The sequence below is a fragment of the Mustela erminea genome, chromosome 5 (genome assembly GCF_009829155.1).
Source record: "Mustela erminea isolate mMusErm1 chromosome 5, mMusErm1.Pri, whole genome shotgun sequence".
NCBI lineage: Eukaryota > Metazoa > Chordata > Mammalia > Carnivora > Mustelidae > Mustela > Mustela erminea.
In genome coordinates, this window is record NC_045618.1 from 67,559,275 (window position 1) to 67,577,470 (window position 18,196).

At 39.1% G+C, this 18,196-nt stretch overlaps 1 protein-coding gene across 1 annotated transcript in view; it reads left to right on the forward strand.

Annotated features, from left to right (window-relative positions):
* The window catches only part of SEMA6D (semaphorin 6D), a 573,086-nt gene that overhangs the window by 254,019 nt on the left and 300,871 nt on the right, over nucleotides 1–18,196 (forward strand). Inside the window, exon 3 of the mRNA XM_032343613.1 lies at nucleotides 11,676–11,740. The gene's annotated coding sequence lies outside the window, so the exon portion shown is untranslated. The remainder of the gene's footprint in view (nucleotides 1–11,675; nucleotides 11,741–18,196) is intronic.

The window sequence follows — 18,196 nt, forward strand, 5'->3', positions numbered from 1 at the left end:
GAAACAAAAAAAGCACACTTCTAATTAACTCATGTGTCAAAGAAGAGATCAAAAGGAAATTAGGATGTATTTTTAACTGAATGCAAATAAAAACAAGACAAATGAAAATAGGATGATGCTTTCACAGTGATTGGAGGGCAGTTAACAGCCCTACAACACATTTACTAGTAAAGAAGGATGGCCTAAAATCAATCGCCTAAGTTTCCACCTAAAGAAACTAAGAGGCCGGGGAAGAACAATTTAAATCAAAGTAAGCAAAAGAAATAATATGAGCCCCAAACCACAAAATAAAAAGTTATGGTAAAGGATATCCATTAAAATGGGGCGGGCAGACCCCTTCCCCTTGAGTGTGGGTGGGATCTGTGACTTATTTTCTAGCCAAATAAATACGGCAAAGGTAATGGGATGTCACTCCTATACTTAGATTAATGATATGGTAAAGATGATAGGACTAACTCCCATCATAATGTTATATAGAACTGTCTTAGCAGACTTGAACCAGAGACTCTTCTTATATGCTTAATGAAATGAGTGGCTATGTTGAAGAAACCTGTGTGGCAAGGATATATAGACAGCCTCTAGGACATTCTGGTGGCCACTACAACCTGAGAGTAGACTTTAGCCAATAATCAATAAAAAGCCAGCCCCCTCAGTCAAACTGCTGCACAGAAATGAATTCTGTGAACCCGAATAAGCTTGGAATCAGACTCTTTCCAGTTGAGCCTCCAGAGGAGAACACAGTCCAGGAACTCCTTGATTGTAGCCTTATGATATATTTTGTAGGACTTGCAGGTGGTTTGAATGTGGATGGAGTTGAAGGAGGCTCTGAGAGAGGAGAATCAAGTATGATCTAGTTTGGTTTGGCACTGGGTGCCTCGTGATTTAGGAGGCTAGGAAGAACCGTGGAGTAACAAATGGATAGTGAGCATGACTATCAAGAATTCTGTGATGACTGTACTAGTTTTGAGATGCCTGTGATACCTGCAAGGGGAAATATATAAATTTAAAAACTTGTAAAATAACCCCAGAACAAATGATAGATTTTCTCCCTTTTTCCCCTACAGCCTTCCACTTAAACCAATATTAAATTTTATTAATAATTTCTGTGAAAACTCTATTAGGTTTTATTTAAAAGGATTTCATTTCTGTGGCAATATCAGAGACAACTCTCTGGGGGAAAAAGTGGAGTAGCGCAGAATATACTGTATTTGGTCCTTCTTCTTCAATTTTCTAAATAACACATGAATTTATGAAATAAAATCCATTCCTTAAAAAATCAATTCCGCTAACTCCTCCACTGACCTTTTAAGCTCTCCAGATCCTTATATTCAAATCCCCATGTCAGGGAGCTTTAAAGTCTTACATAAAGACTAAGAAAAATGTCTATTTTCTAGGTTTTGTTAAGACATAGTGAGGTGAGGTTAAAATCTTCTAATTAGCCATCCCACAGCTGTGTCTTCTCATTTGCAACCAAATGACACTCAACCAAAAGGAAGAATTCTCCTCCTGTGAATTCTCAAAAATTATTTAGAATTACTTAGAATCTAATTTTTATACCCAGGGAGCCTCGTAAGAAGGAGTCAGGCTCATTACTGCTTATCAGAAATTACTTTTTGCTTCAAGTCCTTTTTTACCCTGAAAGGCCAATTTTGATAAGAAGTAGAGATCTGAGTCAATGAGAGGGGGAAAATCATTGCAAGCAGTGATCAATGGAACCTGGTTTGCCAGGCTTATTTAGAGTTGCCAAGAAATCTTCTTGCCAATGACCAAATCTTACGAAATAATAAGTACTCTACTCGAAGTGTACTTTGAAAGCAGTGAAGGAAAATCATATTTCTGCCATGATTAAAGCTATATCATGATGCTGTATGCTTGAGGACAGATATAAGAAGGAGCAAAGACAACTGAAAATAGGCGATTTGTTAGTGTTATGTGATTGTAGCTTTTCCCCTTTGTTTTCCAAAGTTTTGTGTAGAAAGTATTGTGAGAGAGGGTGGGAACATTGAAATATATTGTAAAATTCTTATTTCTTATTTAAGCTCAAATAGGATCATAAAACTGTAAACAACAATTCTGTTTTACTAAATGGTATATTTCTAGTAAATGTTACAAATAAATATCTCAAATGTTTGTTACAATAAGTATCATAACATAGAAGAGAAGATATAATTAATTCAAATAAATTTGCCTTGATCTTATGAAATCACTGTTAATATTTGTCCTAACCAAGCATATTGAGTTATTTCTGTGGTCCACAAGGCCCCACATGATCTAACTCCTGCCTACTTCCTCTTCCTGCTTTCTTTTCCAACCAGTTCCCCCTCTCATTCTCCAACCTCCTAGCCTCCACCTCCTTTAACAAGCTCATTTCTAAGCCAGGACCTTGATACTTGCTTTTCTCTCTGGCTGGACCACTCTCCCCTTGGTCTTCACATCACTGCCTCCATTCAATTCTTGAAATATGACCTTCTGAGAAAGGTCTTTGGTGACCACATCATCTAAAATAACTGTAATTCCACTTATGGTCACCCTTTTCAGTCACTCTCCATCTCATTACATCATCATTTTCACATAGCAGACACCTCACAATTGAAATTGTTTTTATTCACTTGAGCTACTTATTTATTGTCTGTCTCCCCTTAACATGCTTGTGTACACACACATACACACACATGCTTGGATGTAAATTGCATGAACACATAGACTTTGTAGCTTTCTTTTATACCATTGTATCTGCCATGTATAAAGCAGACATTCTGGAATATTTATTGGGCAAGTGGTTAGGTTGATCTGCAGAACAATAAATATGAGGTTTGTCTGTCAGGTTTGATAATCGTATGACATTATCATAGAGGGCATGGAACCAGAGTCTTTCCATCACTAAAATTAGTAGTAGTAATAATCATAATCACAATCATGATTCTAAGTAAATTCTTATTGATAAAGTGAGGTGTACAGGATGTTAGGAAGAGGCTTTTTCTTGGAAATTTAATTGCTTTCTGTCCTTGGATGAGTCATGTATGCTCTTTGGAATGGAAAATCTGGTCCTTGGATGCTAATTTAAGAAAGATGAACTAAGGTCAGTACAAACACCCTAGTCCAAAAGGGATAAAATTCATAAGATTAGAGTTTCTACTTGCAGAACACATTTAAAATAAGAATGTATGTTTTTGTTTGCATCTTCACATTTATATGGTGGGATGGATGAAAAGGCTATAGATATTTATTTACTGGTTCAAGTCAGTGAATATTAGATTTGGTCCTGCCACATGAACAGGACAGTCCTTGTGTGTTACTCGAGTTTACTGAATATTCATAAAGGCACCATTTGGTGATTCTAGATATTGATTTTTTTGGCTTTTTATACTCATCCAGCGTGATTCATTTCAAATCTTGGTACTGCCATGGAGCTTTTCCAGACGTATGAGATGTTCTCTCTATTTCTCTGACATCCTGTAGCAATTACTGATAATTAAATGTGTCCTGTCTTGGGCTATTTTTGCTTTCTTGAACCCTTGTTTTGGGTTCTTTTTGTTTTGATTGTTTGGGGCTATTATTTAAAATTTAAGACTTGTGTCTCATCTCTCCAACTAGATTTTTAAGGCAGAGATGATGCTTTAAACTTTTTTAATGCTCCATAGTTTGTGGTAATACAGATTTTGCCTGACTAGCGATTCCAGAAAGTAGTACCACACCCCAATTCCCCATCTCAGCTTCTCTGTTCTCAGGTGGGATATATACGTAGGTGTTTTTGCAAAAACTGAACCTCTTTCCCACAGTCTCTGTGAATATTGATCTGGGGTGATGCTGTTGCTACCTGGGACATAAACATATTTCTTGTTATTCTGCCATCAGAGATAAATCATTGGACATAATGAACTAGAGTTAAGACTACCAAGTTCTTAAGGTTCTCAGATAAAATGAAAAACACATTCGTTTTGGTGGTTTGTTGATATTGTTTCTGTGAGCCACAGCAAATAGTGATTACTCTGTTTACAATGAATAGATAAAAGGCCTTCTCTTTTTCATTATTATGTTAGGCAAGAGGGCAGGTAATTTTATCTCTTGTAAAGATTACTTAATTCACCTTGGTGGAGAAGAAGGGATGATGTAAAGCTAAAACCTGTTCTTCAAGAACCAGGTCTTTGTGGCCCTGTATGTTGCTGGGCTGTTTTGTAATTCATTAAATCCTTTAGCAAAACAGATGGCATTGAGAGAGGCACGTGGACAGAAAGAAAATTCTTGGCCACAAAGAGATGTAGCTACAAACCCAATTCAATAATGAATTTGGATGTGAGAAGGATTTTTTTTTTTTTTTTAAGAAAAGGATCTTTGGTAAATAAATAAGAATACCATAGATTCCAGAAGGGATAGTAACAGTCCTCTGTAGCAATAACAGAAACAATCAGGTTCTAAATCTAATTAGTTTCTCATTTTAGTACAAGGTTTTCAATTGCAGGCTGGGTTGCACAGTGTACTCTGGATGGAGCTTGTAATTTTCCCCTTGAAATATTGCTCAAGCTGTTCTTCAGAGACTCCACAATGTTCTACCTGGTCCTTCATGATTATCCAATTATGTGCATCCTTTTCCTCACGATTCAAAGCATTCTCCATAAACTCTTTCCTGATTTTTGGCCATAACAAGTTTTCTTCATTCAGTTCCTGTAGCCCTTACTGCATATAGTTTTCATTTAAATCTTAACATATCCAGTAGTTTTAGTGCATTTCCAAATAGAAGGTGGTGTTGACTAAAGCAGATGGTAAGTACTTTGCAAGGCCCAAGAACTGTATGGCTGCAGCATGTACTGATGGGGTATGGGAGACATCCCAGCAGGGCCCAAAGAGACAAATTTTAAAGTCCGACAAACTTAGATCTGAAACGTGTTTCCTCTTTTGACTAGATGATTGTATGACTATATTGGTTTCCTATGGTGATGGTAACAAAATGTCACAGAGTGGATGGCTTAAAACAGACATGCGTGCTGTCACATTTCCAGAGGCTAGAACTGAAATCAAGGTGTTGGCAGAGCCATTCCGTGCCCCTTCTAACTTCTGATGGCTCCAGGCTTGTGGCTTCACCTCTCCAATTTTTACCTTCGTGATTGCATTGCCTCCTCTTTTTCTGTGTGTCTTCTCCTCTGTGTGTATGTGTTTCAAAACTCTCTCTGCTTCTTTTTTAAAAAAAGATGTATTTATTCATCTTAGAGAGAGAGAGCAAGAGAGAGTGTGCACTTTTGCACATGCACAACATGGGGGAGGGGCAAAGAGAGAGAATCCCCAAGCAGACTACTTGCCCAGTGCAGAGTCTACCTGGGGCTTGATCCTACGACCCCTGAGGTCATGACTTGAGTTGAAACCAAGAGTCAGACACTTAACCAACTGAGCTACCAGGTGCCCCTAAACTCCCTCTATTTCTTTCTTATGAGTGTACATGTGATTCCATGTAGAGGTCATTTGGATAATCCAGGATACGCTCCTCTTCTCAAGATCCTTATGTTAATTATATATTTTGCCATATAAGGTAACACTCATAGGTTCTAGAAGTTAGGACATGCATGTATCTTTTTAGGGCCACTACTCAACTGGTTATACCGTAACCCTAAGGGGATTTCATTTTTATGAGCTACAGTTTCTCATCAGTAAGATGAGGACAATGACCTTCCATCATCATGGTTAAATATATTTTTGATATTAAACCATGTTTTGCAGGGTCCCGTAAATGGGAAATAGCATATCTCTGATGGACAACTCATTGCTATTGTAATGAATTCAGGCCCTGCAACACCTTGTCCCTGGGGTGGGGGGGGTGTTCATCAAGAAATCCATTTAGTTATCAGATGACATCAACCATCCTGCCACCCCCAGCCACCACCATCACATCCTGCTTCAAGTGCCTTTGGTGATACCTATCTTCTCAACTTCATGGCAAGCCACCACTGCCCATGCTCAGTTCCATGCCAAGGACCCTGCTTCTTGGTACCCCCGCATTTGCCAGCAATATATTCCACAGCCATATCTACTTTTCACTCTTCTCAGATTATTATTTTGAGGAGCTGCGTGTGTGCTACCATGGAGACTAGGTGCTGCCACTGTGGTGTAGCCAAGTTACTCAACTCTCAAGGTGCCAAAGTTGTACTGTGTTCCTTGTAGTCTTGCATGCACACAAACTACCCTGCACCCTTGCCCAAATGGGGCTTCCTTCTCTTTCTCTGATTTAATATAAATACCTCTTTAATAGACAAGTACCATATATATGAGTCCATGTACACTTAGGTCAAGACACAACTCAAAGGAGCGGTACCATGGATTGTCATACCCCATTAACAAACAATGTACTGTCATGGACTAAGCCAGTTTGTCTGAATTACTACTCTTAAGGGGTTCTTATCTCCATTGTGCAAATAGACAGATAACGTCACCAGTTTGCTGGACATGTATGAACCCAATGATGGGTAGAGCTAAGACTCCGGCTAGAATACTCCATTCCTCTCTTTCTCTTACACCTTCTCGCCTTCCCATTCTTCCACTTCCACCACTCACAAACACACAAAGGCACTTTGTTCAGCATCTACAATATGATAGGTGCTCAATAAATATAAGACTTTTTCTATCCTATACCAACAGTGCTTTTGCATTCATTAGTCAAATATGTTTTTACTAGTGAATATATAAATCTCTATTCTGTACAAAAAATGGAAATATCCCTCATAAAATGGCAGTCACTTAAACTGGGCCTCTGATGCCTGGGTGGCTCAGTTGGTTAAGCAACTGCCTTCAGCTCAAGTCATGATCCCAAGGTCCTGGAATCAGGTCCTGGGATCGAGCCCCACATTGGGCTCTCTGCTCAGTGGGGAGCCTGCTTCTCCCTATCCCTCTGCTGCTCTGCCTGCTTGTGTCTCCTCTCTCTGTCAAAAAAACAAATAAAGTCTTAAAAAAAAAAAACAACAACTGGGCCTCTGACTTCTGACTTCAATCTCTACTTCTGTTAATTATATGGTTATTAATAATAAGCCCCAAATATAGATCTTTGTACATTCATATGTAATTATGTAATAAGTAATAGTTCACATGCCATTTAAAATTCTTACTTCCTAGACATTTGCTTTGCAACATTGCTAGTTGTGCTGAACTCTTTTACCTATAATAGGGAAAGGTCTCTAACTTTTAAGTTGTAAACCCAGGAAAGGATCTTGCTAATTCTATAATAATATTTACCTAGTGATTTTCTCCAGGGAAAAACATGTTTTGTTTTTGTTTTTTTTTTTTAACATAACTTTCAGATGACAAAATGTTCAGTTTGGCAACTATTCAGATAGTAATTTTGATCCTTGTTTTATACATGAGAACCTAAAGACCTAGAAAATAGTGACTTGCTCACATCAATATAAAAGCATTATGCAGCAAAACCTGATGTAAAGTTGGGATCATTTTAGAAGCAGTGTGCCAAGTTTCCAAGCATTTATTGTAATTTTTGTTTCATGGACCAATAATCATCTCTTACCCCTGAAATCACTGTGGAATGACACACTCCAGGTCTAGTAGGGGCCAAGGGAATTAAAGTAATTATGATGTAAACATGTTGGTATTTATGCTAATGCTTGCTAGAAAATGCAACCTATAGTAGATGGATTGACATAAGGCCTTATACCCAGTGTGTTCTCATTAAACATGTGAAGGCTGAAAATGCGAGAAGGCTGGCAAATTTGTGGGAAAAAAACAACTTGAAAATGTTAGTTAAGTGGCCGACTGAGAAGTAGAGGAAGGGATGGAAGAATAAAAAAGGCTGTTTAATTAGGGAAAAACTTGGAAGACTTGATCTAGGTATGTGGGAAATGGGAATGAGATTGTTTCTCTACCTTCATCCCATTCCTTTTACACCTCATGGCATTTTGCTTCACATTAGAGCATTGTCTCTTTTCTCTCCCTGATAAGATGTTAAGAGAAAATTGATAGAATTCTTTGTCATCATGGGTTTTTGTAGGACCTAATCCAAAAGCATTGGTGTCATTAGTAGATGTGTCTACTAAGGCAGCCGGTAGAAAGAAGATAGGTTTGAACTCCTTCCCGTACTTGCTATGTGATCTGGGAAAAGTTTCTTTTCCTTAGTGTTTTTCCTCATCTCTAGTATGAGAAATAATAATATCAGTAGTGTTGTTAGGAGATTTAGATGAGATAGTTTATGGAACAGTACTTGGTGACGCACAGGCTAGTATATATGTTATGTAAATAATGGTTTTTGGTTTTTTTTTCTTCACTGTCTCTCACTTGCTGCTTTAGACCTGTCTTCTTGTTGGAAAAAGAATATAATCAAGGCGGGGCACCTGGGTGGCTCAGTGGGTTAAAGCCTCTGCCTACGGCTCAGGTCATGATCCCAGGGTCCTGGGATGGAGCCCCACATCGGGCTCTCTGCTCAGCAGGGAGCCTGCTTCCCTTCCCCTCTTTCTTTCTTTTTTTTTTTTTTTTAAAGATTTTATTTATTTATTTGACAGAGAGAAATCACAAGTAGACGGAGAGGCAGGCAGAGAGAGAGAGAGGGAAGCAGGCTCCCTGCTGAGCAGAGAGCCCGATGTGGGACTCGATCCCAGGACCCTGAGATCATGACCTGAGCCGAAGGCAGCAGCTTAACCCACTGAGCCACCCAGGCGCCCCCTTCCCCTCTTTCTGTCTGCCTCTCTGCCTACTTGTGATCTCTGTCAAATAAATAAATAAATAAATAAAATCTTAAAAAAAAAAAAAATATAATCAAGGAAATCAGCAACTTCAGCCTCCTTTCTAATTTAAATCATATGTGACACTATGTATATATCTACATGTATCCATATATGTGTGGATGTGTATGTATATGTATGCTATTCATATCTGTGTTTCTTCATTGTTGAAAAATTAGGTACGGCTGACAGTGATTTCCATCACTGGGGCTTTCTCATGATACCAGATTTGGTTGAGAAGTGGAGACTACGTCAGCCTTTGTAACTGAACAGGAAAATGATGTTCTGAAGACAATGCCTTAAACCCTGAATCCTACCTCAGCCAGGAACCAGGCAGTGAGAAGCAAGAATGATCAGATTCATGGCCTCAGTCTAAGTGAGTGAATGCTGGGATCAGAGAAGGGAGACAACTCAGCAAGGCCCACATCCAGCCTAGATGATAACCTTAGAAGAGTTAACATTAGGTATGAAATGAGCTGGATTATGGGGAGCAAGTCCAGAGCAAGAGGAAGGTATCAAGCTACCTCAAGACTTTCTGTAAGACCACCTACTGATCCAAACCCATAATTTTGTATTATTTGCTGTTGATAGGCTATGCAGGTATCAAAGTAATGCTTTCTTGGTTATCGTCTATAGCAATGATACCAAAGAAAGCACAGAACAGTTACCATTATCCAGTATCCAAGGTTTGAATGGCTTGGTTAAAAATTGTCCCATAGCTGGCAGACACTCCGGCCAGAGGAAGTAGTCCTGTCCCTGGGCTCTATCCATTTACCTTCACCAACACACTGGAAAGCCATGTGGGATGATTCCCAAATAAACCCCTTCTGCTACTCTGTCTGGGTTGCTTTAGAATTTTCTTTGGGAGGGGGCGCCTGGGTGGCTCAGTGGGTTAAAGCCTCTGCCTTCAGCTCGGGTCATGATCCCAGGGTCCTGGGATTGAGCCCCTCATCGGGCTCTCTGCTCAGCAGGGAGCCTGCTTCCTCCTCTCTCTCTGCCTGCCTCTCTGCCTAGTTGTGATTTCTCTGTCAAATAAATAAAATATTAAAAAAAAAAAGAATTTTCTTTAGGATATGATAGCTTTCCTAGATTTTCCTTTCTGTCCACCCTTGCTTGAACTCTTGAGGTCTCTGGGTTCAGAAAGTTTGGCGTTGCCAAATTCCTTATCACCATAATTTGTTAGTTTAGGTAAAGAGCCCAATTTTTCTGAAATCTGTGGTGTGCCAGGTAGGAGGCAGGGGAGCTATCTGCCTGGTGGGAAACATTTTATTACTGTCTCGGTTGAGAATTGTCAATGCATGGCAATGATAAAAAGTAAGTCAACTTTGAGTTGGATGTATTATTGTTTTTCTAAAATTATCTACAGCAGTACACCCTCTTATTTTCTGAACCTCAAGGAGAGTCCCCCCACCTTGGAACACCATTGTCAAAACTGAAAGACTTTTGGAAATATTGCTCCAAAGTATTTTTTTTTTGGTGGGAGTGATAGTAAGAAAGATATGGCCTTTATGTTTTGAATTTTTTCTGAGAATTTAAAAAAATCAAGATACTTAAGCCTGTTCAGTTATATATTTATAAGTATTTGTGGAGTCCTATTATATCAAGGACCTGTAGTAGGTGTTAGATTTACAGTGATGGGTAAAGCCTGCTCCATGCATACAAGCAACTCAGACATCCAAATATCTTCCAGATTCTCCAGAAGCTAGTTATTTATTTATTTTTGAAAATATTTATCAAATACCTTCTATGCCATGTACTGTAACAGATATTGGAGATAGTTTGATATAGAAATACTTGACTATCATGATGTAGCTTCCAGTCTCCCATCGATACTTAACCTTTCTTATTTATATAAATAAAGTTATAAGGGTGCCTGGGTGGCTCAGTTGTTAAATGTCTGCCTTCAGCTCAGGTTATGATCCCAGGGTGCTGGGATCCAACCCCGCATTGGGCTCCCTGCTCAGCATGAAGTTGCTTGCCCCTCTCCTATTCCACGTGCTTCTGTTCCCTCTCTCACTGTGTCTCTCTCTGTCAAATAAATAAATAAAATCTTTTAAAAATATATAAATAAATAGGGGCTCCTGGTGGCTCAGTGGGTTAAATCCTCTGCCTTCGACTCAGGTCATGATCCCAGGGTCTTGGGATCGAGCCCCGCATCTGCTCAGTGGGGAGCCTGCTTCCTCCTCTCTCTCTCTGCCTGCCTCTCTCCTTACTTGTGATCTATCTGTCAAATAAATAAATAAAAATATTTTAAAATAAATAAATAAATAAATAAATAAATAAATAGAATTACACAGACTTAGTCACCTACTAATTGCCTTCATGATTTTTCCTGTGTTGGTATATCAAAAGTACTATTATTTACTTCAGATTTTCCTTAAATTGACACACTCTTAAATTTAAAATCATTTTAAAAGAAAACACTTTATCTCTAAGTAGGTAAATAGCTATTCCTATAGCTTATAATAAATATGTGGCTTATAATAAATACAAGCCATGAATATAATGGAAACTGGATTAATTAATTCTAACACTATTTGTGGTCTGCCAGGACCTAGGTTAGCTTAAAAGAGTGATTAACAAAGATTATAGACACACTTTAATGAAGCTAAAATTTTTTCCTTGAACTCATCAGAAATACTGAGAATGAAATAATGTTGTCATAAGTGCCTTGGCATTATTTCATTCCTTATCCTGGTCCTCCTAACATGGTCTTATTACCTTCAGTAACCACATAGCATAGTTTCTAAGACCCTGTATGAAACTACTGGCTTACATACTGGCTCTGTGTGGAGAAATATTTTTGGTGTGGGGGGAAGTCTAGTATTGCTTAAAGAGGGATTATGAACCTAATTCCAGTTTGTTTTCTATTTCCTTAGTAATCTGTAAGCAGTGCACTTTCGCCGCATTTGTTGCCATCCTGATATCTTTTTGTTCATTTTCTTTTCTATTTACTGTTGAATGCAGAGTCCTGGATCACTTCGCCACAGACTGACAGCCCGGAATCCTAAGGAAGACCCAGACTCCCAACAGTAAGGCATGGTCTTCTGTAATTCTGTGTCTTCCACATGGAATGATACTGTGATTTGATTAAGCTTGAATTTGGATGCTCATTCTTCTTAGGGAAGAAATATTCTTCTTAGGGAAATATTTCTTAGGGAAATATATTCTTTGTCATTTTATCTGGGCGTTTGCCTCATACTGGCTCTAGACACGCTCAACTGAGTAGTCAGGTTGGGTTAGCGTTTCAGATTGGTGTCTTGAGTTGGTATAGATCAAAATTCAAGTTTTATTATGATTTTTAAACCCTCTTTGCCAGTTTAGAAAAAACACAATAGAAGGAGAACAAAGACAAATAGTAGAAGCACTGCTTTAAGCATACCGTTTGAATAACAGTCTGGGTCAGTTTGCTGTATGCCGTATACCGAAAATGCTTTATGGAGTTATTTCAAAATTTTAATCAATGTAAAGTTGTGCTTTCAGTAACTAAATATATATACTGTAATGACCATGTCTGGCAGCCAGTTGCTAGAGCAAGGAGAGATATATGATGTGTATAGAGCAAAATACTACTGATTTTGACCAAGTGATAGGAGAAAAATAAAACAAGTATGAAAGAAAGTCTGTTAAATGACTGGGACATGTGACTATTTTGCCTCATGAATATTTGAGGGAACAGGGTCAGAGCAGTAAGGAGTTCTGTCTGAACAGTGACAGAGGTATGGGGTGACTGGATGAATACTATGGTCATCGTGAACTTCTGCACAGACACTGTGAGACACCAGCAGGCTATCCTAGTGATTGTGTTGAAGTCATTACTGACTCTTGGTGCAATTTTAAGTCTCTTGGTTCCTATAAATGTGTATCCAAGTTTCTAGTATTTTTCAGTTTGATGCTTCCCCAGGATTCCCCTTTTCCTACATCACGTTTTCTCATTTCTCAAATCAGGTGCTGATATACTCCTTGGTAAAACTATAACTCACTCAGTAATTCCTTAGTTATTTTCAGCTTATGTCTAAGCAATCTGTTGTAAAGACTGCTCTTCTGTTGGAGAGGACCTTTCACAATTTGTCTACTTTGTCTAAGAGGATCTGTACCAAGAGGTTTAGTTCAAGGAAAAAGTGTGGCTCACCATGGGATGGCAGTAGAGAGCAGCCTGGCAGACTGAAAATTTAGACCTGATTTTTGAGCCAGATTGAGGAGTGGGCCTAATGGGAAGAGCTAGCCAACCAAAGTAAGCTGCTTTGATTGTGTCCTTTGTATTTATTATGGAAGTGTCTTTCTGAAGAAGGGACATAGCTGTTAAGAAAAGTCCCTGATAGACACATCTGAGAGTGATAAATCAGGAGAAAGGGAGATCATTCCTATAATATACTAACTTCAGTTGATCAGAGTTCTGCTTCTCTCTCTCTCTCTCTCACACACACACACCACCCCTGCATACTACATACATAGAGAGAAAGGGAGAGAGAGAAGGTGGAGAACGAGAGGAGAGAAGAGACATACATACTTTATCATCAAGGCTAAGTGAGATCAAGGAGAAGCCAGAAGGCAGTTGTAACTGATCAAGAACCACTTGCAACAGCTAAGTGTTGAGGCCACATACCTTGACATTGTGTCTTCCATCCTTAAAGGTGTCAAAGTACAACTGGAATAGACAGGAGGGGGGTGGTTCTAGCATGCTACGCATTTGGTATTCACTGTTATGCAGAGAAATCAGGAAATGTTAATGACAGAAGGCATTTTCAAAAAATCATAGCCCAGGAGATGACATGTATTACCCATACTCTTTTAGTTTAACTAGAGGCAGTATTCAGATGGGAGGGTCACTTGTCCTACTTGTCCATAGCCTATTCTTTCCAAATTGGCAAGAACAGAGGAAATTTGATATTTTCTCCCAAATGTAAAAGATTAAAAGAGTCTGAAATGTATTTGTACTAATTTACCTTAATTAATATTTTGGTCTATGAGAAAAAATTGGGGCCACAAGGGAGTTTAGAATATCATCTCTGATTGTCTAGTGGGTTAACATGATAACCAATTATTGTGTCACAGGATCACTCAGGAACTATATCCTTAGAAGATACTGCATCAGTCCAATATCGCTGTCTTAGCTCCTATATTTTCCTAAATAGGAAGTCTGAAATTGGAGGACAAATGGTATAGTATTCTGTGTCCCAATTTTTCTTACCTTCAAGGAAAATCTTTTATGAAAACCCAATGTGTAAAACAGTTAAAGTAAACATGGAAGAGATAGTGAGGATGATGGAAGAGGCCTGTTTTCCAACTATGCTATCCCTCTTCCTCTGAAATGGCCCTAGGACTGTACCCGAAGAATGTGGATGGTGGAAGAAATGGAGCTTTGTGGCCGAAGACAAGTGGAGTCCATCTTTAATAATCTGTGTGACACTGATATTGTTACTTGATTTCTCCTGTTTCAGCAGCCTCGTCTAAAAACTATGAATAGCATTGATATAATAAAGTTGTACAAAAGATTAAATGAGACATGTATAAAAAGGACTGATAGGCGAAGACTGGATCTTAAAGTTTTTTTGTTGTTGTTTTTGTTTTTTAAAGATTTTATTTATTTATTTGACAGAGACAGACACAATGAGAGAGGGAACACAGGCATGGGGAGTGGGAGAGGAAGAAGCAGGTTTCCCGCTGTGCAGGGAACCCGATGTGGGGCTTGATCCCAGGACTCTGGGATCATGACCCAAGCCAAAGGCAGACGCTTAGCAACTGAGCCACCCAGGTGCCCCTGGATCTTAAGGTTTTTGAAGCTGGAAAATATTGATTTGATTATTGGAACTGGATTCTGAAGTTTAAGTTAGAAGATCAGTTCACTTGTAAGGTCGAATTTGCTTTTGTTTCGTCAAGCAAGAACTACTTGCCTGGTTACTTATAGTTATGCAGACATAGAGTAAGTAGATGCATTGTTCTGGAGGGAGAGCTTAAGAGTACATTTTCTCCTTGTGTAGGTCCTAGCCTTAGAAAGTGTAAGTAAATAAAGTTAGTGCTGCTCAGTTCTCAAAAGACTCATGGCAACTTTCCTAGGAAAAAGAGATTCAGACGGTGCCTTTTCTCCAGGGTCAGCCTGAGATAAAAAAATAGTTTGCTAATATTGTTGGTGGCTTGGGAATATGGACAGTGGTGAGCGGAGGGGACAGACATTCAGTCCTTCATGGAAAGTTATGGTGGTCTCACTTGAGCCACACGACTTTGCAGTTCCTGTTCCTCACTGGCCATTTCCCCTTGGCCACTGTAGAGGCAGCTTTGGTTCCAGTCCAAACCTGGCCCTGGAGAAGATTTGGAATTTACAGAGCCCAGTGGACCCTGAATAATACCACACCGTATCAGAGATTCAGCACTACTTGAGAGAGGTCTGTTGCTGGGCCAGGGAGGTTCCTGGGCCAAGACTCACCAAGGCCAGCCTTGGGAAAGATCTAATCACAAGTCAAATCAAACAATCATGCCTGAGTCCCCTGATGCACATTAACACAGTCTGAACCAGGGACTATCTCTTGCTGCTTTCCCACCAGGTCCCCAGGAAGTCTGCATATGAAACAGGGATCAGCTGGTACCAATGTTTACACCTCTTCATAAAGTATCAACTTAAATTTTTCATGCATTAGAGAATAGGGATTCATGCTCAAAAAGAAAGCTGCTCATAAAATAAAACTAATGTAATACGACTCTGAACAGATTTCAGAGACACGTCTTCCAGCCTGCCTGGGGTCCCTTGGAAGGAAAAGGTTTTCTCTGATTATCAGCAAACTATGGAAAACCATGACTACACTGCTAGAAACTCTCCAGTTTCTTTCTTTTTCTTTGACCCAGAAACTCTTTCTTCCTCTTGGTCCCTTAAAACCTCTATTAGTGACCATTTTGCGACAGTGGCTTTGTAATCTCCCAATTCTGGCTCTCGAGTGGGGGGAAGAAAGGGCTTATTGGCGAGCTCACAGGGTCTGGAAAGGCCGTTCCTTTCCCAGCTGGCCAGGAGTCCCGGAAGCCTGAGAAGGCTGTCCACAGGCTGTCTGGCAAGGGTAAAGGAAGAGGGGAGGAGGAGGCTTAATTCCTCGCTGGCTGGACCTCGGAAGGTGGCCTCCTTTCCCTTTGGCTCATGAAACAGAATAGAAGGCCAAGAATCCTGGCTTAGTTCCTGTCAGCTTGTCGCCTTGTTTGTGGGCTTGTGGAGTGAACTGAGTTCCGGAAGAAGTTTGAGGGCTGCCTAAGACAGGCTTACAACTGAGCCTTGAGGAAGACAGACCCTCCCTGTCGCCCCTGGGGTCAGAATCTCTTAGCCAGAAGCCTCTGTCCTTTTAGTTTAGAGGAGAAGTGGATTGAGGAGTAAATGGCCTAATTAGTTGTGGAATGTTTGCTTAATACATTAGGATCCTTTCTGTGTTCCCATGAAATTACCATAAACATAAACTACAAACACTTATTTTTAAGCATCCCAAACCTCATTGCATATATCAAAGGGTATATGACATTAACACTTAAATTTATGAATGTATTTTTTTGCAGCAAATGTTAAACATGACTCCAGAAATCATCTTAAAATATTATTCTTCTTGGAGAGACTGGTATGACCTCAATGAAATGCTCATTTATGCAACATGACTATAATAGACACAGGCTTTATTAAAACTACTCAGTATCTATCCAGCTTGCCCTATGCAAGAAGGCACAAAGTCTTAATCATTTCTCTTTTCCCAGTACTTAATAGAGTATTTCTTTACAACTTTATTGAAATATAATCGATAGACAACAATTGTACATATTTAATATATACAATTTGGTAAGTTTAAACATGTCCATACACCCATGATACCATCATCATAATCAAGGTTTAAGCATATTGTTAGGCGAACGTGATAACCACTACTCTACGGAAACGGTTTAAGCATATTGATCACCTTCAAAAGTTTCCTTATGTCCATTCATTTTTTGTCTTAGTTTCTCTTTTGTGGTAAGAATATTTAACATGACACCTACCCTCTTCGTACATTTTCAAATGCACAGTGTTGTACTGTTACAGGTACTATGTTGTATACCATATCTCTTAGAACTTACTCATCTTGTACACTTGTAACTTTATACCCACTGAATGAGTTCTTATTTCCCCTTTCCCCCATCACCTGCCATTCTATTTGCTTCATCTGGAAGTCTGACTATTTTAGGTACCTCATAAAAGTAAAATCATACATTATTTGTCCTGTGTGTCTGGCTAACATTACGCTAACATTAGCGTAATGTCTTCCAGGTCCATCCATGTTGTTAACACATGGTAGGATTTCCTTCTCTCTTAGGGCTGAGTAATATTCTATTGTATTTATATACCACATTCTCTTTATCCACCCAATCACTAATGGGCATTTAGTTTGTTTCTTTACTTTGGCTATTATAAATAATGCTGCAGTGAACATGGGAATGAAGATAACTTTCTGAGATCCTGATTTCAATGTTTTCAGGCATATACCCAGACATGGGATTGCTGGATCATGTGGTAGATCTATTTTAAATTTCTTGAGGAACCTCCATACTGTTTTCCATAGCAGCTGAAGCATTTTACATTCCCACTAACAGCATATAAGTGTTCAAGTTTCTCCAAAGTCTTGGCAATACTTATTTTTTGTTGATAGTTATTCTAATTGGTATGAGGTGATATCTCATTGTGGTTTTGATTTGCATTTCCCTGATGATGAGTGATGTTGAGCATTTTTTCATGTGTCTGTTGGCCATTCGTATGTCTTTTTTGAAGAAACGTCTATTAAATGTTTTGCTCACTTTGTATTTGGACCACGTTTTTATTTTTTCTCTTCTTCCTTCCTTCCTCCCTTCTTTTTTATCTTTTCTCTTTTCTCTTTTTTTTTTTTCAAGATTTTATTTATTTATTTGAGAGAGAGACAGTGAGAGAGAGCATGAGTGAGGAGAAGGTCAGAGAGAGAAGCAGACTCCTTGTGGAGCTGGGAGCCCGATGTGGGACTCGATTCCGGGATCATGACCCAAGCCAAAGGCAGTAGTCCAACCAACTGAGCCACCTAGGCGTCCCACTTTTTCTTTTTTTGGTATTGAATTGTTTCCCCCAACTCCCTTCTCTTGAAAATTAATCCTTTGCCAGATGTTTGACTTGCAATTATTTCTCCCATTCCAAGGTTGCTTTTCACTCTGTTGTTTCCTTTGAAGTACAGAAGTTTTATAGTTTGATATAGTCCCATGTGTCTGTTTTTGGTTTTGTTGTTTGTGCTTTTAGTGTCATATCCAAAAAATACTTGCCAAAACCAATGTCATGAAGATTTTCTCCTGTGTTTTTTCCCCCCGCCCCCGGGACTTTTATAGTTTCAAGTCAAGCATTTAAGTCTTTAATCCCTTTTGAGATGAGGTTTATGTATGCTATAAGATAGGGGTTTGATTTCATTCTTTTGTATGGATATCCAATGTTTCTAGTACACCTTGTGGAAGAACCTATTCTTTCCCCATTG